Raw genomic sequence first — 16520 nt, 5'->3', positions numbered from 1 at the left:
GGGAGAGAAAAACCATTGACGTTTCGAGATGAGAAATGTTTGCAGCCGGATGTTGGCTGGGGTCGAACATGTGGAGGCTGAGTTGTTGGGACGATTCAGAGCAGGCGTTGATTTGGAAGGGCACCAAAAGGTTCTGGGGAAGTGAGTTATGGGGGAAAATACATTCGTGAAATGAATTGGGGAAACAGACTGGAGGGGCTGAGTGGCCGAATTTGGCGACCTTGTCTTGTGGTCTTGCTGCTGTCTGGAGTTGAAATGGCAAGAGGTCATGAGTTAATGGGTGAGGAGCAGGGCAGCCAGTGTCAAGGAGTCGGCACTGGTCAGAGGGGCAGGATGGAGGCAACAGAGAGGCTGCAGCGAGACAGATCGATTGAAGGAATGGGGAAGGTAGCAGCAAATGATATGCATCAGAGTGGGGGTGGGGTGGGTGCAGGTGGATCTTACCTTGACTACAGAGGAGTAGAAGTTGAGAAGAGGGACGATGACGGTGTGATCCAACTTTCGCACGATCTGCAGTTTGCGGTTCTATGGCGAGAGAAGAACATCAGCAAGGCTGGGCGATGGGTCGGGGCCCTGAGGGGCAACTTGTCCAAGTTGAGGGGGGAGGCGGGGAGGAGATTTGTCAAGAGGTCAGAGGTGGTGAACTCCAAGGGATGCCGAAATGGGGGACTCGTCGAAAGTCGGTGGGGGGGACTTTTTGTGTTGCTGGAGCGGGGACTCGTCAGGGGGTTCAATGAAGTATCACTTCCGTTTTTATGATTGTTTTCCCAGCTTCTACTAAACATTGAATTTGCAGAAAATCTTTGATATTTGCCAGGTGTGTGTGTGTGTGTGTGTGTGTGTGTGTGTGTGTGTGTGTGTGTGTGTGTGTGTGTGTGTGTGTGTGTGGGTGGGGGGTTGTGTGTGGGGAGGGGGGCTGCTGTTGTGGGTTTGTGTGACTTTCTCTGTTTCCAAACCCCATGGCTGCTTTGGTCTCTGTCAGATGCTCCTCTTTCCACCCACGCTTCAAAAATGTGTTTGGGGTGTTTGTCAATTGGGTGTAATTGTGTGAAACGTGCTCATGTGTCGCAAGGGCCTGTGAACGTGCTGTAGGCCCTAAAGTTAAATATCAGGGTTTTCCATTTCCACACAACTGCTCCTCCCCCTCACCTTGAATCTCTTGTCCTGCAAGATCTTCTTGATGGCAATCAGCTCTCCGGAGTCCACCAGCCTTGTCTGGTACACCACACCGAAAGATCTATTGTCGATGATTTTATCATCTGTGCAGGACACCACCTTGGGGACGTTGGGTCCATGACACGGTGTGGCCACCTCTGTTGTGACTTTATTGCCATGTCCTCTGGGGCAGAAGCAGCAGCATTTACACACCCAGAGGGTACACAACAGGTCATTTATCCCAACCCAGCCTTGCTGTCCAAGTTAGTCTCTACCCCTCCCTCTAACTCCCTTCCAAGGGTCACCTAAATGTCAGAATTTATCCTCTGGTGGTTTGTTCCAGCCTCTCAGTAGAAATATTGCCACCCGAGGTCCCTCTTTGATCACTCTCCTCAGACTGAGGCCAGTTCCGCAGCCGTTCACTTTGTCTACAACCCTCCCTCCATGGGAGGATCTGGTCATCCTTGACCTTCAGCACGTCCCGGGGAGATGAACCACTCTGAACCCTACCACGGGTTTAGCAGAAGCCCTCCACATTCGCAGAAGCTCAGCAACACCGTGATCTTCCATGATGCAAGTGAGACCTCGTCGCCAGAGGGAGCAGGTGGTGCAGAGAGAGCCCCACTCTTCACCGCTCAACTCTGTTGGGTCCGCCGCAGCAGAAACACTTTCTAACACCTTGATCCAGGTCCACTGGGGGAAAGAATCCTATCCCAGTTGGGGGGGTGTGGGGTGTATGCAAGGGTGGAAGTGATCTTGTAACCATGGGGGGGGAGTGGCGGGTGGAGGAGCGGTCCTGTCTCTCAGTGGACAGATCCCATTCCAGGTGGAGGGGGAGCTCTGTCCCATTTCTGTTGAAAGGTCTGCCTTCCATCCCCCTCGCAACTTCTCTTCTCCCTCAGACACCTCACACTCTCCCCTGCCCCGATTCCTCTACCACACTCTCATCCCCCACCCAACACCACCCCCATGGTTTCCCCAGTGCTTTCCGTCCCCTCGCACCCCATTCCCCCCAGCTCAACCCTATGTCCCCTATCTCAGATCCAATCTCCCTTGACATTAGCCTGTGGTGCTACCCCGTTCCTTTGTTCTCCCCTCCACTCCTACAGACCCCATCCCTGTATCCCCTCACATGCCATTGTTCTCCCCTCCCCAGTCCCCTCCAGCTGCCCCATAAAGTGCCCTGCACTCAGGATGGGGAGAGGGGATTCAATGCAGCCTCCATTCTCTCCGCCCACACTGGGTAAAGGATGGTGCCAGAGGAGGTTCTGTCCCAGTAGGGGAGCCTGTAGCAGGCTCTTTATCTCACCCATGGGCGCAGGGTGCTTCCAAACACAACCCTGTTGATCAGAGGGTCCCTGGGATGAGACAGCGTCCTACTCCGACACGCGGGCCAGAATCCCCTTCCAAGAGAGGCATCTTTCTCGTGTTGCTGTGCCATGGCACGACTCAGCTATGGCTGCCCCATGCAGTGACATCATCACCCCCTCTGTGTCATCATCTCCCCCTTCTGTGACACCTCCCCTCTCTGTGACACCACTAGTGTAATGGGCAGGGACATCCAACCATTTAAATCCTCCTCAATTTCCCCAAGCAAGGGGAGAATAATTCAGCTGGTCTAAATTACTCGTTGTTATCTATTCTAACTCCTAGATATTTGATCCCATTTTGCCGCCACATTTGTTGACTATTTTCTCGACATTGGCTCTAATCCCTCTTCCTAAGTGACATGATTTTGCACATATCCCAAAAGAACTTATACCCAGAGATCTCCCCATAGTCCTCCAGGGTGGAGCACAACTTTGGCAATGAGTGTGTCGGGTCTGTCAGATATATCAGAACAACTTCTGCAAATAAATTGATTTCATGCTCTTCCTGGCCTGTTCTGAAACCTTTAATGCCTGAATCCTGGCAAATGGCCTCAGCTAATCGCTCCATGGCCAGTACAAACTCACTCACTGGGGGAGTGGGGGGGAGTCAGACCTTGATTGGCATGCCTGTTGGCTACCTCTGTCCCTCTCATCTCGACATCAGTGGCTCAGGTTGGGAGAGTCTGTGCTGCCTCCTGCAGTGCACAGCAGCGCTGCTGGACCACCTTTATCTCCTTATTTTCATGGGCCCTCTCCAAATCTTTCCTTTCTATGATCTCACATTGGTTTCTCAGGAGAAACACTGGCAGCCAAAAGGCACCCTCTGATTCCCCTTAGATTTTGGGAACCCTGACTTCTTGAAGTGGGACAACACGTGGTGACCTATTTTCTCAAGATATGGATCCAGGAGCTTGGACCAGTCTACCAGTTTGCCGTGGTCCGCCAGCATGCTTGCCAAGCACCCCAATCCTGCACTCTCGTCAGTCCACCCGCAGATCTTGTTCTCCCTGCCTGCACTAGATTTCCAGTCCCGATTCCAAAGCAACTCCATTGCAGCTATGTTCAGTCGGAACTCGAAGGACCCTGCTCACTGCACCAATTATTATGTGTGTGAAACTGATTCGAGGGTTCCCAAGGGTGGCGAATTTGAACACAGTTGTCTTTTATTGACACATGTAGTGAAGTCGCACGAGGAGTAAAAGACACACACAGACACAAACTCGCCGGATTAATCGATACACTTGCAACCACTCATGGATAGAAGACTTGACAATCAACTTGTCACATACGATACCTTGAACAGGTCATTCATTCACTCATTGATCTTGGATGCCTGTGGGTGGTAGGGGATATGCAGGTGGCCCCAAATACTTGGCATCACCACCCATTGCTGGTCAGACGTTACCCGATAGGGTATTCCACATATGGAGCATGCTTAAATGGCACTTGGTCGACCCGCTGGCAGGACATCCGAGTATGTGCTGACCATCGTGAGAACATATCACTTTTTATTTTGGCAGGGGTGAGGCCTGATATGGTCAATTTATCAGACTTGGCCAGCTCCCGAACCCCAGCGAATGTGGCCCTTGGTTTTAATTGCTGACAAATAGGGCATTTGGCCATCACAGTTCTTGCAACATCATGAGACCCCCAGATCCTCTGGCCATCATCGTGCCCCCATATGCCCACATTTATGATGCACCAATGCTGCCAAGGCTCCGGGGTCACTCTGCTTGGGGAAAATAGTGGCAGAGCATATTTGAGCAGCTCAGTCCACAGTGGCATTGCGTCAGCTTCAGCGGTTTTCCTGGAGGTGTGTCCATCCACGTGGTGGACCCTGGCTATTCTTTTGTTGTTCCACCTCTCAGAAGATCTGCCAGTGCTGTTGTCCTCAGAGCAGGCAGCCATGGATCTGCCTCCCTGTCTCCTGACGCCGACCCACCAACACTGACGTGCTGTTTGGCACAGCCCAGAAATCCTGTTGCACTGATCGGAAAAGAGGCTCCTGGGCCCGCCTGGTTGTCCCTTTTCGGATCAGTGCCACAGCTGCCAGCTTGGACAGTTGGCTCTCCCCTCCACCTCACCCTCTTATGTCAGTACTTTATCTGTGGTGGGCTGGAGCGCTCCCACTTTACACCGTTGTTTTTCGCACATCCACCAGCTGGAGCCGTCAGTAAACCAAGCTTTTTCCTGCTGTCCAGCATCGAGGGTGTTGAACGGTTTGCCCCAGGCCATGGTGCCAAGCTCTTCTCGGGGTCATTCAAGTGGGAGGCTGTCACTTTCGGACAGGACATGATCTGTTCTTGCAAGTGGCTCAGCCCTTCGGGCCCGGCCGCTGTGCGGTCTGCCATGTACCACTTCTTCGGTCCGCTGTGAGTGGCATCCGCAGATTTAACCCATCACATGTTGGGGAGGTGTGGCTGGAGTGTGACTGTCTCTGCTGCCATCTGGTTCTCTGTGGTGAGCAGGCGAGCATCTGACACTCAGATGGGGAGTCGCGGGAGGCAGCTTCCAGGAGGGAATTGAACCAGAAGCTGTGTGGGACTCGGCGACCTTGCATCTTTTGCTCGAGGCTCCACTAGACCATTGTCTTCATTGCAGAGACAAGTCATTCAAAGGGTCTTCCAGTTTTGAGGGGTTGGGGGGTGCTTGTGGTCAGTGGCAGTGGTGTTCAACAGCGTGTTTTACCATTTAAGAAGCCATTTGTTGTTCAGGTCATCAATGAAGCGGAGAGTTTTTTTTTCTGGGCAACATTGTACAGTAGATGGAGGGACAGGGTGAGATGGGGAATATGTTGGCACCAGTAACCCAAAAGACCCACAAAACTTTGTGCCTCAAATTGTTGGTGGGCACTGCAATGAGGATTTTGCTTTGAGCAACCATTGATATTTCTCTGCTGCCTGGATGCTCAGGAAAATGACTGTTGGACTAGGACCCTGGACCTTTTCCAGGTGGTGCCTCCCTGGTGCCAGTGTCTGGGGTGTTGCTGCTAAAGTGGGCCAGAGGTTGTGGTACATGGAGATACCAATGACATAGGGAGGAAGAGGGAAGAGTTCCTGAAAAGTGGGTCCAGGGCGTCTGGTGAGAGCTGAAAAGAAATAGCATGAGGGGAGTCATGTTGGGATGACTGTCTGGGCCATGCGACAGTGAGAGCAGGAACAGAATGAGGTGGAGGATGAAGGCGTGGCCTGAAGGTGCGGGTTAAGAGCTCCTTGAGGGCATCCTATTTGCCTTGCTCGGGAGGCTGATGTCAGAAGTCGATGAGCCTTGCTGCCATGTCCTGATGAGCAAGAACATCATGGAGGAGTAATGGATGTCATCAGCGGTGATCTCTTGGAGGTGGAACTGATCCTTGGCCTGTTTGAACCCCACGTGTGGCTGCGACATCCAGAACATTGACAGCTTCAACCAAACCATCTGAAGAGCCGCCTGGACCGTGATCTTCACGTCCAACTGAAGGGCTGGGTCCTGCTGAGGTCACCACTGTAGCAGACACTTCCATTGAAGAGAGAAGTGGGAGGGGGTAGGATATTGGGGATGGGGGTGGGGGGTGGTTTCTTTATTCTTTCTTTTATAGATGCCACACATTAGATGAGCATTATTATTAATTGTGTGAATTTGTTGTGGTTTTAAGTTTATAAATATTTTTTAAAAATGATCGGCAGGACCACGAGTGGCAGATAGGATGATGGGGACTCTCTCCCCCCAACCCACCCACCCCAAATGTCAATGGGATAAACCGGGTTCATTGTCAATGTCGTCGAGGATCCCTTCCACCTGCCCACAGCATTTGGCAGCTCTTCTCATCAGGAAAGAGGTCGAGGAATATCGGAGCCAGTAGCACCAGGCCCAGAAACAGATTCTTCCTGCGAGCAGTGAGAATGGAGAATGATGGATGACCGGCTCAGACAAAGACTCCATGACTCTGCTATTGATTCAACAGAATTTATTTCTTTTTTGGGAGGGACTGCACGTGTATCATTTGTCTCTCTGTGCATAGGTCCGGTTGTGTGTTTGCAGAGATTTCCACCATGAACACAGTTTCCTCGGGTTAAATTTGAACGGGTACAGAGGAGCTTTCCTGGATTGGAGAATGTATCTCATGAAACAAAGGTGACTGAGTTCGGGCTTTTCTCTTTTTCACCCCAAAATTAACTTTATTCTAAAATTATTGACCAAGAGGACAACTGTTCCATGTCTTTTCTCATCCTCGTGTTGCATGCCTATATTCCCTTCACTGCTCATGTTCTCTGTTTAGCATCATTCCACCACTTTGACACCTTGTGGTTACTCCCTGCACTCTGTGGTTGAAGGGGTTCCCCTTAGTCTCCGCCCCTCAAGACACAGGGGATGAGAGTCCTTCCCCACAGCGCCCTCGTGTTGGCTGCGCCAAGCCTCAGTGCATCTCTCAGCAACCTGGAATAGGCCGGTGGGCAGCATTCCCTCACCCACATCTCCATGTGCTAAAAGACCAGCAGGTTAACGTCGAACAGTTATGCCCTTCGGACCTCGATGTTGCGCTGACCTATCAATTCCAAGCAAAATAAAAACTAGACCCTTCCTCCTTCATAAACCTCCATTCTTGCTATGGAGGGAGTGCAGAGGGGATTCACCAGGCTGATACCAGGAATGGCAGGAATGACTTATGAGGAAAGATTGCGCAAATTGGGATTATACTCCCTGGAGTTTAGAAGATTGAGAGGGGATCTCATAGAGACATATAAAATTCTGGCAGTACTGGACAGAATGGATGCAGATGGGATGTTTCCAAGGATGGGAAAATCCAGAACCCGGGGCCATGGTTTGACGATAATAGGCAAACCATTTAGGATGGAGATGAGGAGGAATTTCTTTACCCAGAGTGTGGTGAAGCTGTAGAATTCATTGCCACAGAGGGCAGTAGAGGCAGGTTCATTAAATATGTTTAAGAGGGAATTTGATATATTTCTTCAGTATAAGGGTATTAAAGGTTACGGAGAGAAGGTGGGGATGGGGTACTGAAATTTAAGATCAGCCATGATCTCGTTGAATGGCGGAGCAGGCTCGAAGGGTCGAATGACCTACTCCAGCTCCTATCTTCTATGTTTCCTTCATTCATGTGTCCAAGAAGCCCTTAAATGCCCTAATATTTCAGCCTTCATACCACTCCTGGCAAGTCATTCCTGGCACCCACAACTCTGTGTAAAAACAAGTACCCCTGATATTGCCCCTAAACCTTCCTTCCTTTGCTTTGGGCTTCTAGTGTTTGCTTCTCTTATCTGGGTTTCAGGCAGACCAAAGGGCATCTTTCACTGAGATTCTGGTCTTCCAGCAGTTCTGCATGTCTGTCTCTGGATGCTCCGCTCAGGGGACCACCCCGCAGTATCTCATCAAGTCCTAGTCTCTGTGTCAGCAGGAATTCCATGCTGATCACTGCCTGATGGCCCTGTGGTCAATAGTGTTTGTCTATGCAACCATTCCCATGAAGGTGATGGGGCAAAGTCCTGCTGACTAGGACATTGTGTGGCATCAGGGCCAGACCAATCTTTCACAACACCTGAGCCAGGTAGAACCTCAGCACATAGAAGCTTTTGGTGCCCTTGCACTTTGTTTCCAAGCACAGCCATACACAATAGCCATGCTGGTTAGGGTTATTCCCCCATTGATTGACGATGTACATGGTCCTCCAGACTCTATCCATTTTGGACCCCCACATCAATAGGAAATGTGTTTTGGGAATTGACAGGGTGGAGGTGTGGGGCTGGGCCACACCTGCCTCACGTGCAGCAGTACCAAGAGCTCCTTGCACCTGATGACCGGGTTCTACCAGTTTGACAGAGTTGGGCATCTCTGTGGTTCTCCCTGTCTCCTGGAACTGGGGGTCTCCTTACAGCTCCCCATCTCCTTGAGTTGGTACTTTGTTCTCCACCATCACCACAAGACAACCAAGACCCCTGGATGGAGGGCAGAGGCGCAGAGAGATCAGTGAGAATACGGGTAGTTTCAACAGGGTGGGGTCCATCCTGATGCCTGATAACAGGAGGAAACCAATGGGGAAGGAGGATGCAGGACATTCGATAGCAGGTGGGGCAGGGTGTAGACATTGCAGCTGACTGGAATTGTCAGGGGGATATTGAGACCTGGGAGAGGAGGGGAAGGAGGGTGCAATTGTGTTCTGACGAGAGAGTGCTGAGGGAGAGGCAACATGGGTGGAACCTCAAGGCAAGGGACCCCTGAATTTTTTGCAGGGATGGGCTCTGTAAATAGACTCCCAGATATCCAGCAAAGAGCATCTTTGTCCCCCTGCCATCAGGAAGGAGATATGGAGGAATAAAAGTAGAGAAGCCAGGGAGGGAAATAGCTTCTTCTCACAGGCCGTGAGATTGACAAGGCAACATGAGCTTGATGGGAGCTAAGAATGAAAAGGTGGAGAGGAATATGGACTGATTACAACAGCACAGCCAGCAGGAGAGTGGGGCCGAAGGGCCTGTTTCTGTGTTGTCTATCTGGACCAGCCTTTTGAGTTCAAGCTTTAAAAGACCAAACCATTTTTAAATTTAATATCAATGGTATAGAATGAATCAAGGGACAAGATGTCTGTCCAGCGGCAAGCGTCGAAGGCATTTCCTGAAACAGAGGCTCTGAAACTACAGGGAGGTTCTGGCCGGAATGAGGTCCCGCTTCCTCTGGAAGGAGGAGAGGAGGCAGGGATAATGTGGGGTAAGGGGTGCCTTCCTACATTCACTTCCCATTTCCTCTACACCATACACCTCTTCATTTCCCTGCCCATTCCCCTCCCTCATCACCTCTCCATTTCCTGTGCCCCGCTCGCCGCCCACGCTCCCCTCCCCAACTTAACCCTAACCCCTAACAAACCCTAACCTTAACATTAACACTACCGATACCCTTAAACACTACACCACATCCCCAACCCTAACTCTTATTTCCACCCTGTCCTCTAACCCTATCCCTATGCTGTCCCCTAAACCCAACCTAATCTTACCCACCTTCCCCTAACCCCAACTCACACCTCACCTCTACCTCCTACTCCTACCCCCTTCCCCTAAACTTATCACAAGCCCACTTCCCCGAACTCTAAACCTAACCCTAAACCTCGACCTAACCCGATCCCACATCTCCTAACCCTAAACCTAACTTTACCTCTACCCGTCCCTGACCTTTATCTTAAATCTACCCACCTTCCCCAACCCTAAGCTAAACCCTACCCCTATCCTCTACACCTACCCCCTTCCCCTAACCCTACCCCATACCCGCACCGCCTACCACTACCCCATTACCTACCCCTACCCTCTCACTACCCCCCTTTCTCCTACCCCCTTCCCCTATCCCTCCTTCCCCTGTTAGGGGTAGGAAGGGAAGGGGAGGGGAAGGGGAGGAGGGGAAGGGTAGGAGGCGAAGGGGAGGGGGAAAGGAGAGGGGAAGGGGAGGTGAAGGGAGGAGGGCTAAGTTTCGGGCATAGGTGTGAGGGTAGGTGAAGGGGAAGGTGAGTGGGAGGGGATTGGAATGGAGGAGAGGTAGGGGAGAAATGGGAGGGGAAGTGGGTGAAGGGATATGGAAGAGGTGGGGAATGGAGTTGGCAGGGCCAGAGGGAGAAGGGGAGGGGTTCAGGCCACCATGATGTTGTCCGTTCTCTGTTCAGCTGGGATGCAATGTTCTTCTGGACTCGTGTCTTGTCTCTGAGATCGCTCCTTCTCCTGGGAAGAGAAATATGAGTGATAGAGATGCCGTCTCCGAGGCCTGATCACGATGACTTTGGAGGGCCCCAACTCTTACCCTATCACCCCCCTCCCTACCCCTGCACACTAGGATCTTTCCCATTCCTCTGCTTTACCTGAGGAAGTGTGTTTTGGAGAAAAGCACGATCTATCTCTGCAGAGCTCAGAGCCACGTGTCTCCATCAGGCAACACCCTGGTTCACCATGACATGGCAGCAAGATGTTGGACAAATCGTGGATGGATCAGTCGAGTCCCTTCAGCTGACCCATCTGAACCTACCCCACAACAATATTACTCTTCCCTCCCTCTCACCAGTACCTTCTGTTTTTCTTTTATTCCTGTCCCTATATTAAAATCTTTTTTGTGTCTTTTTTGGATGAGCCTCCAGTACCACCCCTGCCAATGTATTCCAGCCACCCACTACATTCTGTGTGAATAAAATATCCCCCTCACATTTTGTCTAAAGTTCCCTCATCTCACCTTATTTAGATGTCCACTGGTATTTTTGCCCCAGGAATGCACACAATATTCCAAGTGTGGTCTGACGAGAATTTTGTACATCTGCAGCATTACCTCTCAGTTCTTGAACTCAATCCCCTGACTCCTGAAGGCCAGCACACAATACACCATCTTAAACTCCCTCTCAATTTGCACAGCAACTTTGAGCGATTTATGGCGCAGAATCTAAATATATCTCAGTCCTGCACACTGTTCATAATCCTGCCATTAACCAAGTGCTCTGCCCTCACGTTCTTGTAATCCGCATTCAATAAAGATATTGGTCTATATGAAGCTAATTTTAATGGGTCTCCAACCTACTTTGGAATAACTTTTATTCATGCCCTTGAAAATGACTCTGGAAATTAACCTGTACCAGTTGCTTGTTTAAGTACATCTGTATTTACAGGATTCAACTCCATCTGTCACTTCTCTGCAAACTGGATGACCTATGACAACCTTCTACACTGTCTACAACATCTCTACCTCTGTGTCATCCCCTGACATACCCACCCTTCCACTCCCATCATCATTCATAAAAATCACAAAGAGCAGGGGTCCCAGAGCAGATCCATTTGGAGAGCCACTAGTCATTGTTCCATCTACTACTACCCTCTGTTTACTGCAGACAAGCCAATTCTGAATCCACACAGCCAAGGCTCCATGGATCCCATGCCTCCCGACATTCTGAATGAGGCCACCGTGACGACCTTGTCAAGCACCTTACTAAAATCCACGTGCAGCACATACAGACCTTGACCTTCATCTATTTCCTTTGACACCTCCTCAAAATACTCAATTTGACTCGTGATGCAGGACCTGCTCCTCACAAAACTATCCATGAGTTTCCCCAGCATGTTTGTGCATTGCCCTCAGACCCAGAATCTGCAGACTTCCTGGCCAGTCCCTCCCTTACCCCTTCCCAGAGCTTCCGCATCCATTACAACATTAAGCATTGCTGCCCAGTACTGCCCAGTACAGACCTTTGTAAACGTTCTCCAAAACCAACTAACCCTTACCCGTACCACACCCATAACTATGGGTGGATTAAATATCCAATTAACTTCTTTCTGAAGTAACGCATCAGGAATTTGATGTTGATTCCAATTTTGAATAACTTTTCATAATTCTCGTTCAGCTCCTTTAAAGTTAGATCCATTATCAGAACATAATTCTTTTACTTGACCAGGTCTAGGAATAAAACGCCAAAGAACATTAATAAAAGAGTCTGTATCAAGCAATGACGCTACTTCAATATGAATTGCTCTCATAGTCAAACAAGTGAAAATAACTCCATATCGTTTTTCAACACTTCGTCCGCACTTTACTTGCAAAGGACCAAAATAATCAACTTCCACAGATGTAAATGGGAATTCATCAGGTGAAACTCTGTCATGTGGTAAATCTGCCATTTGTTGTTGTCCAGGTTTTCATTCTCTCTGTTAGTCACAAAGAGATGAAACCTCATTATTTCATTATTAATATATTTAAGCACTGATGTTCTATCAGTCCAAAACACAGGATCTGCGGACTCCATCTGTAATTCTCTTCTTAACATAGCGTCCATTTTGCTCGCCATAATAGCAGCAGTCAATTCCATTCAAGGTCTGGTGACTGACTTTAATGGAGCCACTCTGGCTTTTCCCATTACAAATCCACCATCTACTCGCACTTGGGTTATTTCACAGGACTCAGTAACTGACAGGATCAAAACCACCTTCACTTACATCAGAAAAATGGTGTAACTGAGCAAATGTGGCCACTCCAAAGTCTGTTGACGTCAAAACGTCCAAGTATTTGAAGACGCTCAATCTAATTTTTCCAATCTTGTGCAATGGATTCTGGATTAGTTTCATCCCATCCAAATTTTCTTCTGCACAAAACTGGTATTTGGCCGGGCTGATCATTAGGTTGAATTCGGCCAGTCGGGAGAAGAGGGTGTGCAGGTGAGACTTGTGTTGTGCCCAGTCTCTGCTAGCGACAAGAATGTCATCCAGATAAATGAACACGAAATTCAAATCCCTGCGCACCGTATCCATGAGGTGCATTATGTCTGGGCGGTGTTCTTGAGCCTGAAAGGCATGCATAAAAATTCGAACATGCCGAAGGGGGAGATGATGGACGTTTTGGGGATGTCATCTGGGTTCAATGGGATTTGATGGTACACGCACACCAGATCGACCTTGGAGAATACTCTCACACCATGCAGATTGGCCATAAAGTCCTGAATGTGAGGGATGGGGTAACGGTCAGGTACTGTCGTGTCATTAAACCGTCGATAATCTCCGCAGGGGCGCCAGCCATCGGAGGCTTTTGGGACCAGGTGAAGCGGCGAGTCCCAAGGACTGTCGGAGGGACGAATGATCCCAAGTTCCTGCAGATGTGAGAACTTCTCTTTCGCTATCTGGAGCTTATCTGGTGGGTTTAACAGTAATGTACGATAAACTGTATCAGACACTGTGACACCAGGTTCACAGTTGGGAGAATATTTAACGGTGATATACAGTAGACTTTGGCAGATACTGTGACACCAAGTTTTCAGTAGTGAGAAGGTTTAACAGTAATGCATGATAAGCTGTGGTAGATACTGTGATACCAGGTTCACAGTTGGAAGAAGTTTTTACGGTGATGTAATATTAACTGTGGCAGATAAAGTGACACCAGGTTCACATTGGTGCAAAGTTTATGGTGATGTACGGAAGACTGATGCAGATATGGTGACACCACATTCACAACGAGGAGAAAGAATATCAGTGATGTGCAATAAACTGTGGAATATACTGTGACTCCAAGTTTACAGTGGGGAGGTTGAACTGTGATGTACGATAAATGGTGGAAAAAACAGTGATGAATGGGTCAACTTGGGGAGAATGTTTAACGGTGATGTACAGTCGACGACTTTGGCAGATACTGTGACACTGTGTTCACAGTACTGAGAAGGTTTAACAGATATGTATGGTAGAATAAGGCAGATTCTGTGACTCCAGGTTTACAGTGGTGAGAAGGTTTAAAAATGATGTACAATAAACTGGCAGATACTGATACTTGGTTCACAGTGGGGAGGAGGTTAATGGTGATGTACAGGAGACTATGTAGATACGTTGATACTGGGCTCAGAGTGGGAAAAAAAGCTTTATGGGAAACTGAGACAGTTACTGTGACACCGGGTTCATAGTGGGGAAAATGTTTGACAGAGCTGTACGATAACCTTTGGCGAATAAAGGGACACCAGCTTCATATTGGGGAGAATTTTTAATGATGATCTACACTAAACTGTGGCAGATACAGTAACACCAGGCTCACATTGACGAGAAGGTTTACTGGTGATGTACGGTAGACTGCCAGGCTCTATATCACCAAGTTCACAGTAGTGAGAAGGTATAATAGTGATGTACGATAAACTGTGGCAGATACAGTAAAACCGGTTTCACAATGGGGAGAAGGTTTAATGGTGATGTGTGGTAAACTTAGGCTGATACTTTAACACCAATTTAACAGGGTGAGAAGGTTTAACGTTGATTAACGGTAGACTGAGACAGAAACTGAGAGACAGCATTCACAGTAATGTGAAGGTTTAACAGTGATTTACTATAAACTGTGTCAGATACTGTGACAAGATGGCGCAGAGGGTAGACGTGTGGTTCCACCCTTCCGCAGTTAGACTATTAAATGCTCAATTTTAAAAGTTGTAAAAGTGATTAAAAATACTGTTTATAGACTTTGGAATAGTGGAGGATCGAAATGGCTGCAAATGTGAAAAAATCGAAAACTCAGTTACAGAAGAAATTACCTTACAAAAGTGTTGAAGAACTGAGGCCAAGTTCAAGTTGAAGTAACAGAGTTGTCGACTGGAGTCCCCAAGCCTCAGAGGACTCCTGCCCGGCTAAGTATTTCGTCGGCGCTAGCTTAGCGATGAGTTCAGCGGTTTCGACTCGTGCACTCGTGAACACAGGCGTGAGGGCGAGCCAGCTGAACGAGGACAGGCACGTGAGCCTGCAGCATTGCCTGGTGGCCAGGAGAGGTACAGTGTAGCATCAGATGACGCACCTGCGCAGTCGGTGGCCCTACCGGGCATGTGCAGTGCGTCAAGGGTCCACAAACCTTTGGAGAAGGTGTGGGCTGTGGGGGAGCCTGAGCGACGGTGAACTGACGAGGTCGCTCACTGTTGAGGTAGGCATGCTGTTGTTGGGTGTCCAGACCTGCAGCCGTACTGGAAGAGGACCTACTGCTTTGGAACAAGAAGAGAGCTCAACTTCATTAGAATTTGAAGAACTGGGGACTGCGGCAAAAGAAGGTCAGCCTCAAAGGCAGGTGATGGATCCTGGACTGGATTCTGTGTTTCCAATTCTGGAAGGGATTGCTCAACTCATGGAAGATATGGCAAATATGTCAATGCAGATGACTCATCAGATGACTCAAGGATTTTCGAAACGAAAACTAAAATGAACACTGTGTGTGAAGAAATAACTTTTATGAAGCAAGATATTAATGTAGTTAAGAGTGATGTTACGAGATGGACACGATCAGTGGATACTGTGCAAGATCATTTTAAAAAGATTGAGGAGGCTTTCTTGAATGCAAGAGTCAAGTGGAGCGTAATAGAGAAAAAATGGAAATAGTGGAAGATCCTTTTGTAGATTGGCGGATTCAGAAGAAGGAATTATTGAAGAAGTTTGACTCATTAGAAAACCAATGTCGTAGAAATAATGTTAAGATAGTAGGTCTTCCGGAAGATATGGAAGGTTCGGATCCGGTGAAGGTTTTGAAGAAATGGATCCCAGAAGTGAAGGGCAGGTAATTCGTTCCAGATGGACTGGAATTAGATCGAGTGAACAGAGCGTTTCCAGGCCAATTACCACGAGCAGTTTTGATTCGCTGTTTTAAATAACAAGACAGAGAGGTGATACTCCGATTGGTGGTGCAGAAAACATGGCAAAATCAGACTCCACTGATGGTTCAAAATAATAGGGGTTTTTTAATGCAGATCTGAGTCAAGAAATTATCAGAAGAGACCGAGAATTTAATTCAGCCTAAGAAGTATTGTGGCGAAAGGGATATAAATTTGCTTTTCGTTATGCAGCAGTATTGAAAGATTTTTATGGGAATTTTCAATCTCAGTTTTTTGAGAATGACCATGATGCTTTAATATTTGCTAATTCATTGCCAGATGTACGAGGAAATGGGTGATCGTCACCATTGTCACCAAAGGGAAGGGTCAATGGGAATGGAAATGGGAAGATTGGAAAATATGGAAAGAATGGGAAAAAAGTTGAATGGATGCAAAGTCTTCTCGATATTGACGATCCGGAACAATCATTGGGACTGGAATCACTGGGTTGAATGTTTTTGTTTCAGGACTTTGTGAAAGTCTGACTGGGGGTGGGTGGCACTGAGTCCTTTAGTCACCTGCTACTTGTGGACTTTACCACACCCAGAATTTTAGGGGGCTACTACTTTTGAGTATCTTGTTTTGGGATTGATGTTTCTCTTTTTTTTGGAATTTTTAAAATAGGTGGGATTCGAATACAGTGAGACTTAGAAGGGGAGTATTATTTTTTAGTAGGATTCACATTTGTGAGAAGGTTTTAGAGTGATATAATATGAACTGTGTCAGATACTGTGACACTAGGTTCACAGAGCGAGAAGGTTTAACAGTGATGTATGGTATGTTGAGGTAGATAATTTGACACCAGGAGTAAAGTGGGGATCAGGTTTAACGGTGATGTACTGTAGACTGAGGCAGATACTGTGACACCAGATTCACATGAGAATAACGTTTAA

At 48.3% G+C, this 16520-nt stretch overlaps 1 long non-coding RNA gene across 1 annotated transcript; it reads right to left on the bottom strand.

Moving 5' to 3' along the window:
- Window positions 1-462: 462 nt before the first annotated feature.
- Window positions 463-2603, bottom strand: LOC138750388 (uncharacterized). Its single transcript, XR_011349303.1, has 3 exons — window positions 2465-2603; window positions 1150-1339; window positions 463-525 (listed from the first exon to the last, which is right to left on the bottom strand). It is a non-coding gene; the product is annotated as an uncharacterized lncRNA (long non-coding RNA).
- Between the last annotated feature and the right edge of the window lie 13917 nt (window positions 2604-16520).

Source organism: Narcine bancroftii, unplaced genomic scaffold (assembly GCF_036971445.1).
Source record: "Narcine bancroftii isolate sNarBan1 unplaced genomic scaffold, sNarBan1.hap1 Scaffold_133, whole genome shotgun sequence".
NCBI classification, from domain to species: Eukaryota; Metazoa; Chordata; class Chondrichthyes; order Torpediniformes; family Narcinidae; genus Narcine; species Narcine bancroftii.
Note: the sequence above shows the minus strand (reverse complement) of the source record. Positions and strands in the feature narration are given on the sequence as shown.